A 9532-nucleotide genomic window follows, 5' to 3' on the forward strand; every position below is an offset into this window, starting at 1 on the left:
CTGATGTATGTATAGGAACATAAACTTGTTAATGATGTTAGCATGACCACAATAATATTTACATTTATATACTGTAAGTATATAGAATGACTCTATTGTTAATAAATTAGTTGTTACTAATTACAGTTTCCAATGTGACGATGGTTGGTCACTTTGGTGACAACAGTTTGCTTGGGCATTAAATATTAGAAGTCAATCAATGGTATTTGCATGACATTTTTTTTAACATATAACACGTGATTAAGTTGTGTTTCTAATAATCACAGATGGAGTCCAGCCCCCTGTAGCTATCAACAGCCACATTTAATCAGTTAATATCTGAGGATTAAACTAAATTCAGATTAATTTGTATTAGTATGGAATTTGTTAAATGGTTTCTATATTAATTTACATGTTGTCTAGACATCACATCATGTTGTTTCTTTGTTTAGCCCAATCACTAATTAGAACATTTAAAGATAATGAAATGCCAACTCATTCACAGACAAAGCAGAAAGGAAAACTAACTCACTTGCAGAGAAACTCACTTTCTTAGTCAACTTCTGGAACAGAGCATGTTCATTCTAGATGAAGAATGATGTTGCTATAAAGGAGCGTTACTATCATCTGTCAAACTTTCTATGGCTCATTTTTAGGTGCATGGAAGGCTTAGAAGTTGATTTTAGAGGATAAGCTTTTCTCAGTCCATACCTTGTTTCTTTATTCAAGTACTGTATTGTATTCAGAAATTTCTGATTGTATTCTGCTTTACAGATACTAAGAAATAAGCAATCTTTTTGTGTCTGTGAATATTATTATTATTATTATTATTATTATTATTATCCTTTAAAGCTAATATTTTACATATTTCATGCTATTTATCCAACATTTCTTGTTGATGTCAACTTATTGTTTTTACTGATAACTTAGAAGAAATTTAAAAATGAATGATAATCTACAATAATTTATCATTTAAATTGAAAATAGGAATATATCCCGCACTGATATAAAACTAACAATTAATGTTTTTTTTTTTAAATCTATTTAAAACAAATATTCACTATTTTATTAGATATGTTTTACAACATTAAAATTGAGTGGGCTTATTTGAACATTTCTAATCACCTTCTATCTTTTCGAACTCGTATGTATCAAAAACAATTTACAAAGAAGATCAGGTATAATGTGTAGTAAACAGGTATATAATGCTGGTATAACGTTACCCTAATAAATTCTGATCAATACTTAGAGCTAAAGATTCTGCTGCAATGTATTAAAGCAAGAGGAAATATATTTCTGTCATGAATATTATTCTGAAATCCATTGTTTTAAGAAAGAGCATTCAAGTTTTGTCATTAGGCAACTTCTTATTGTTTAGTGGTATGAATTGATTTCACTTTTTACTGTATAGTTCATATTCTATACAAAGATAATAAAAAAAAACATTGGACACTGGGCTATTGTGTTTACTGGATCAACTCATAAAACTTGTTAGATAACATCATACATAAAACCACAGTATACATTACATATTTAATAATGTCTCAGATAACATCCCATAGAACCTTTTAAACATAGGGGTTTATGTACTAAGGGAAAATATGGGGGCTAAAATGAAACAGACATCCCTGTACATACTGCTTGTACTGAGATATTTACGTGCGTTCTACCTGCTAGTGCTAAGAGCATGAACAGGCAGGGACATATCTACCTCTTGGCCAGAATGGCACTCTCCTGGGTTGATGGTCAGGGGCAGACCCTGCATCCACTGGGGCCACCATCAGGTGGGCCTTGATAGGAAGTGGGCCTGTGTGGCAGCAGTGCAGTTTGGTGTGGGGCCACCAGCTGAAACCAGCTAGCCACGTCACCATAAATAGGCAATGCTTTTTAATAACACAGCATAGCAACATGGTAGTTGCAACTCCACAGAGTGGAAGCAGCATGTGGCTGGCTCTCAGGTGTACCCCAAACCTGACAAAGACATTTGTGAGTATTGGGGAGACAGCAATAAGAAAACAGGTACAAGAGGAGCAGGATGTGATTGTCTTGCAGTTAAAATGCTTTAACTAGAATCACTATTGTGACTGCATTATGTTATTTGCATTAAACTGTCCACATAGTAACTGTTGACATTGTAAGTGCCGACAAACTTCTACTTTCCAGCACAAATTTACTCTGAGCTGACAGATGAACACAAAAGTGCCAGTGTAGCATTGAGCCCTACTCGAGAAGCAGATGAGGGAGTAGGTTCAGGTGAGATACATGGTGAAGTACATGCCGGTCAGCAGATTTTTGCAATGGTAATCTTTTGAATTTCCACATTCCGCTTTCTCGAAACTGAACTACACCAGGGGTAGCGGCACATATTTGGCAGCAGCCAATACCTGCTTTACAATCTGTGGTTGATAATGATCCTGCTTTACAATAGCCGTAGAAAATCTCCCATCAATCTTTACATTTGTTATTCCACTACTATGCATATCAATTTTTTTCCAACCTCTTAGATTGTAAGATCATTTGACAACTTCATATAAAGCTTCTATGGATTTCCCGTGTCTGGACAATCACAATATAATGTATACAGTAGCAGTATGGTGTCCATTTATTAAAAGTGTTCCTTTAGTCATACCCAATATATAAGCTAATAATAAACCAGCTAACAACTGTACAGCAGGTCACCCAGTAGTTAAAGTAAAGGAATGCTGGGGCACGGTAAAGGGAACAGAAGTGTCTCTTTTGAGCTCCTGCCCAACCTTTGATTTACCCTCCTATACCCGCTTCCCAGATACAACAATCACCCAATTTCTTCTCCCTGCTGCTACCCTGCATTAGTAGGTGCGGTCTGCGGAGTCGAGGTGCATTTTTAATGCACCTGCAGGTAGCAGCCTACCTGCTCTCCTCAAGCTGGGGATTCAATTTCTAGAGGTGGCCACCGCGGATGTACGGAGCACAGTGATTGGAAGTCCTACCTGTCCCGCTGCACTCACAAGCTTACCCCTGCATCTGGTTTCCACAGTGTTCTACCTGAACACCTCTGCCACTTCTCCAGCACTCGAGGACTTGTTACTGCTGCACTGGAGTCGGGCTGTGTTGCTGCCACATCTGCGTTTCTACTTCCTGCGGCTATACTGCTTGTGGCTGCTGCGCCCCTGTTTCTCTCCTAATTGGCCTCACCTCCTATACGGGGGCTTCCTCACTCACTCCGGTGGCCAAGGATGCTCGTAGGAAAATACACCAGCAACCATGCACAGTCACTCTGGACATTAGCCCGCCTCCACCTGCAAGCTTCAGCCGAAGTCTCACTCTGGACATTAGCCCGCCTCCACCTGCCAGCTTCAGCCGAAGTCCCGGGAGCTGCTCAGCAAGGGGTGAGTCATCTCTACTCACTTAGCGTGTTCTCCTGGCCAGAACATAGTGGCTGTTCTGCCTCCTGCTTCGTACAAAGTCTGAACAGCAGCTGCAGCTTTGATCTGCCCTCTCACTGGCTGTCATCTCCTTCCTGACCCTACTGGCTAATCCTCCACTGTGCCGCCTGTAGTCTGCCGCTACTGGTGCTTTTGCTCACAGTCCCCTTATGCTTCCCACAGTACAGCGCACTGGCAAATAACAATCTCTTCTATGAGCTGTGACCAAAGGTGCACACATGGCCACCGTCTTAGTCCATCCAGCTAAATCCCCAGAGATGCAGTTTTGCTCCACTAGGTAAGCCTCTCAGTGCTAACTACACCTGTGGACATCTTCCTTTGAAGTTGTGTCATTTTCCAGGAATCCCTTGCTGCTCAGGGCCCCAGCACCTTGCTCACAATGCTATTGTGAGGTTTGATTACTCCCCCTACTACTGTGATATACCTGACTACCTATTATTGACGTTCTACTTTTTCATACTATAAGAATTTCCAACATGCTCAAGGGCACTTGTAAAACACGAGGGTCGGACATGTCCCAAGTGTCCAGAAGTTTGTATACTCTGCAAACAAAACGTCATGGGGATCTACTCCCTCCCTTTATGATCACTCTGATTCGGAGGACTCTGATCATTCACCACTAACCCGCAAAGATTAACAGTCCCTTTTTCATGAAGTCCAAGACACTAGATGATCAGTTCCAATGGTTAAAGCAAAAGTACACAAAGCAGTTAACTCTTTCAAAGCTGAGATAAATGACATAGGAGACAGAACAAATCAACTTGAGTCTAAACTAGATGATGTGGTCTCTGCACAACAAGCTACGGGTGAAAATCTTCAAAGTCTGAAACAGGAGGTTCAGCACCTTTTAGAGTATCAAGAATATCAGGACAACAGGGCGATATGTATTAATCTCCACATTAGGGGCATACTGGAAGATGTGGAGTTGCCCTCCCTGGACAAGTACTTGAAAAAGCTGTTTTCACACCTATCTCTGACTACCCCAGAAGATCATCTCCTTTTGGATAGAGCCCATAGAGCTATCTGCATATGTTTGCAGGACACCTCTCAATCTAGAGACTTTATACTCCGATGTCATTACTTCACTGCTAAGGAGGATATTCTTCATGAGGCTAGGAAGCTTCCTTCAGTGTCGTTCCATGGACACACACTTCAGATATTCCAAGATATAGCTCCAACTATCTAAATAAGTTAAGAGATTTCAAGCCGATTACCTCTTTGCTGAAAGCTAATAATATCTGATATTAATGGGGTTTTCCTTTTCGTATCCTGATATGGAACCAAAACAAATTCCTCATGGCTAAGACTTTAGTAGAGGCTCAACACCTTCTAAGATCATTGGGCCTGACTAAGCTATCCTCTTCCCATGATTCTACTGAGACTACTCAAGAAACCCATCATGCTACAAGTGTTTTTACTTCTCTGCATTCCTTGTTCCGGGACTTGACTAAGGTTCCATCTGCTAGAAAATTGACTTCTGCTGGACCACCGACTTGATTTGGTATCAGTATTCCACTTTTCTGGTCTGTTCTTTACTTGAGTTTACTTCACTGAAGCTTGGTGACTGTACTAATAATGTTTTTAACCCTGATTTTTCTTGTGCACTGTATATGCATCCGATATAACATTTTTTTTTAATGGTAGTTATGCTTATTTAATTAGGCCTCTAATAGTTATAAATGTTACTATTAGTCTATAAAACACATGAGGTTTGCACTGTATTTTCATCAAAATATTTTTTTTATACTCTTGCAGACCGCATAAAGGCTGTCTCTTTAGAATGAAAAAATAGTAGTAGGAGGTAGCTAGCTAGCTCTCTCTTTTTGTTTGTCTGTTTTTGGGTATTTTTGACTCTTACACTTTAGTTTTATATGTTTAGTGGGTCCATGGGCTGGGGATGTCTCTCCCACGCTCAGTATTTAATGTATGCCTTCATGCTGTTTTAGTCATGTCCCCCCACAATGTTTGTTGCACCCATGCCTGGGCTTTGTAACTTTGTGACACTTTCTTTTTTTTCTTTTGACTGGCATTGTCGACCAGATTTAACTTTTTATTCTGGTCTCCATTCCCCTCTGTCCTTTTCTACTCTTTTCTGTTTTGTTTTCTTTTCTTTTCTTTTCTCAGTGCAGGTTCTTAAGTTCATTGTTTTTATTGCAATTCCTCATTTAAAGTGCTGTGTCTATTTTTTGTAATTGTAACATATCTGTCCTTTGCAGGAGGACCTGAGACGACTGGACTTTTCAAATGGCTCTTATGATCTTCTCTAAAAATGTTAAAGGTTTGAATAGCCCCTCTAAATGCACATAGCTTTTTGTTACGCTTCAAAACTTTAAAGGGGATTTGGTCTTCTTCCAGGAGACTCATTTTTAAAAAAACACCATCTAGAATTTAAATCTTTGTTACTTTATCATACTTTTTATGTATGTGACTCTAGCCAGAAAAAAATGAGGAATATCAATACTTTTAGCTTCCCACTTATTTTTTGAACATTTGAACACCCATGCAGATAAGGAGGGCAGATGGCTCATCTTAGTGAGTAAACTCAATAACACTCTATGTACATTATTAGAGAAATATGCTCCTAATCATAATCAATGTGGCTTTTTTGCAAAACTGGATTTGTTCCTATCTTAGGTGCATCAGGTCGATATTAAGGCAGGAAATTTTAATGAGGTTCTCGACTGTTTGTTGGGTAGATCATCATCTACAGGAATGATAAGACTCCTAGAATTTCCTTGAATATCCTTAAACTTCCTAGATCTGAGGGAGGTAGGGGTTTTCCAGATGTCAAACTTTATTATCTAGAAAGTCATCTATCACAAATAGTTGTGACTTTTGCCCCTTTGGCTCTATTTCTTGAGTCAATTTGGAGGCTAAGTATTTGGGGCTTCGTTCATTGGTTTCCAATTGGGGTTTGCACAAAGTGCATTGAGGCTCCCTAGCTAATATCCTCCCCTCCATTAATTTCTACCTGTCTTTATGGCATTCAACCGTCTCCCAATATAAGTTTTCTTCCTCTTTCTCTCCCCTTATACCAGTTTGGAATAAACCGGATTTCTTGCCAGGTGTTTCTACTCCTAACTTTAAACAGTGGCATGCAGTAGGAATATGTTTGGTATCTGATCTGTGCTTTCAAGACGTGTGGGCTTCTATAGAAGATATTAAGAAAGCATTTCCCTCCTTTTTGCCACTCCTTTTAAAATACTTTCAGATTCAACATTTCCTTTTAACTCTATCTCAGTCTGGTTACCTCTGCTCCCCTACCCCCATTTGAAAAACTCTGCCTGAGGAACTCTCTTTGCAGAGGCATGATTTCATCCATTTACTCTATATCAACTACCTTGACCTCTCGGGTTTGACATGAACAAGAGTGGAAGAGTGATTTGGTCCCCCCCCCCAGGATGACTCCTGTTGGGAGGAAGTGAGAAAAGGGATAGCTAAGAGTTCTATTTCAACTCAGATTAGGGAAACCTCATAAAAACTCTATTATAGATGGTACTATATGCCTGATAAATTATGTAATATGTTCCCCAACGCCACTCCTGTATGTTGGCGGAACTGTGATCATAAGGGAACTCTTTTCCACATCTGGGGGACATGCCCCTTTTTAGTGCCATTCTGAAATGTATTTCTTTATCTTTTAAGATCCCTCTCAGGCTGTCTGTTCCACTTAGAACCCTGTGCGTTTTTACTTGCTCGACCATTTCCAGATGTAGATCCCTCGCTGAATAAATTGATTTCTCGCATCCTGGCAGCTGCTAGGTCTCTAATCACTAGAAATTGGAAGTCAACAAGCACACCTGCAATACCTGCTCTTATAAATTATGTGTGGTTTACTGTGAGCATGGAAACAATTATATATTATCTTCATGACTGTCCCCATATATTTGATCTTCTTTGGGGCCCATGGCTCCTCAATATGAATAACTACCCATCTTTACCTGCTCTCCAAATGGGTGTGAATGACAATTCATTTTTTTCCCCAGACATGCCCTATGTGCCACCCTTGGGTCCTCGCTGAAATCTATGCAGTTGTTCCAATATGTACTGTTTATATTATATTCTTCCACAGCTTATATTATATTTTCTATTTTCTCATATACCTGCTCTATTGTTTTTTTTGTTGTTGTTGTTGTCTTTACCCCCCTGTTATTTTCTACCTCCTTTTTCATTATTTTTTATTATTTTTTTCTTTTTCATTTTTTTTTTCTTTCTTGCTACAGGTTGAGTATCCCATATCCAAATATTCTGAAATACTGAATTTTTTGAGAGAAACTGAGATAGTGAAACCTTTGTTTTCTGATGGCTCAATGTACACAAACTTTGTTTAATACACAGACTTATTAAATATATTGTATTAAATGTCCTTCAGGCTGTGTGTATAAGGTGTATATGAAACATAAATGAATTGAGTGAATGTACACACACTTTGTTTAATGCACACAGTTATTAAAAATTAAAAATATTGGCTAGAATTACCTTTAGGCTCTGTGTATGAGATGTCTATGAAACATAAATGCATTCTGTGCAAAGACTTGGGTCCCATATCCATGATTTCTCATTATGGTATGCAATTATTCCAAAATACAGAAAAATCCAATATACAAAATACTTCTGGTCCCAAGCATTTTGGATAAGGAATACTCAACCTGTATATACATTTTTGTTTCTGTTTTCTTCTTTTCCACTACTCTTTTTTGTTGGTTCTCTCTATCTTGATCATAAAATTTATGAAAACTTGAGAGATGTGAATAAGATTCTTTTTCAACTGTGTATCTATTGTGATGGTTTTGTCTGCTCTTTTTGAATTATTTAAACAGTGACCACACTCATTTGAGCTTGCTCATTGTGAGAGCTTGCATTCTAAAGTGAGAGCTTGGCTTTTTAAGTGAATTGTGAGTTTGAACCAGCAGCAGGTGAGTATTCTGAGTATTCTCTGTTTATCCATATAGGAATTGTAATATTGTGTGAGAAACTGCGTGTGAAGTTGGTTGTGTTTGTATCTGTGCTGCGCTTTTCTTAAAGGGTGTGAAAAAAAACCAGTAGGAGTGGCTGAATCTAGGTGTGAAGAGATTAGGAGGAGGGGCTGACTCTAACAGCTGTCTGAGAAACTATTTAAACAGTGACCACACTCATTTGAGCTTGCTCATTGTGAGAGCTTGTTTTCTAAAGTGAGAGCTTGGCTTTTTAAGTGAATTGTGAGTTTGTACCAGCAGCAGGTGAGTATTCTGAGTATTCTTTGTCTATCCATATAGGGATTGTAATATTGTGTGAGAAACTGAGTGTGAAGTTGGTTGTGTTTGTATCTGTGCTGCGCTTTTCTTAAAGGGTATTAAGAGAAACCAGTTGGAGTGGCTGAATCTAGGTGTGAAGAGATTAGGAGGAGGGGCTGAATCTAATAGCTGTCTGAGAAACGATTTAAACAGTGACCACACTCATTTGATCTTGCTCATTGTGAGAGCTTGTATTCTAAAGTGAGAGATTGACTTTTTAAGTAAATTGTGAGTTTGAAACAGCAGCAGGTGAGTATTCTGAGTATTCTTTGTCTATCCATATAGGGTAATATTGTGGAAGAAACTGAGTGTGAAGTTGGTTGTGTTTGTATCTGTGCTGTGCTTTTCTTAAAGGGTGTGAAGAGAAACCAGGAGGAGTGGCTGAATCTAGGTGTGAAGAGATTAGGAGGAGGGGCTGAATCTAACAGCTGTCTGAGAAACTATTTAAACAGTTACCACACTCAGAGCATGCTCATTGTGAGAGCTTGTATTCTAAAGTGAGAGCTTGGCTTTTTAAGTGAATTGTGAGTTTGAAACAGCAGCAGGTGAGTTAGAATACTGAAAAAGGTGAGTTTTATAATATGCAAACAGGAACACAAATGTTTGTAATCCCATAAACATCTGATACAATGTTTGGACTAGTGCAGTGCAATGTATGTAATGCATTTGTTTTGAAAGAGGAATTGTGCAGACTCAGCTGCTGTCCAATCTGTGAGCAATTTTCTCTACTGAAGGAGGAGATAGCTAAACTGCATGCTGAGATTTGTAGGATGTCTGTGTCTTTGAGACCTCCACTGTCTCAGAGAGCCATCAGTAGACAATCTGCCTGGGCTCTCAAGGGCAGAGATTTCCAGA

This window comes from Pseudophryne corroboree, chromosome 1 (genome assembly GCF_028390025.1).
Source record: "Pseudophryne corroboree isolate aPseCor3 chromosome 1, aPseCor3.hap2, whole genome shotgun sequence".
NCBI classification, from domain to species: domain Eukaryota; kingdom Metazoa; phylum Chordata; class Amphibia; order Anura; family Myobatrachidae; genus Pseudophryne; species Pseudophryne corroboree.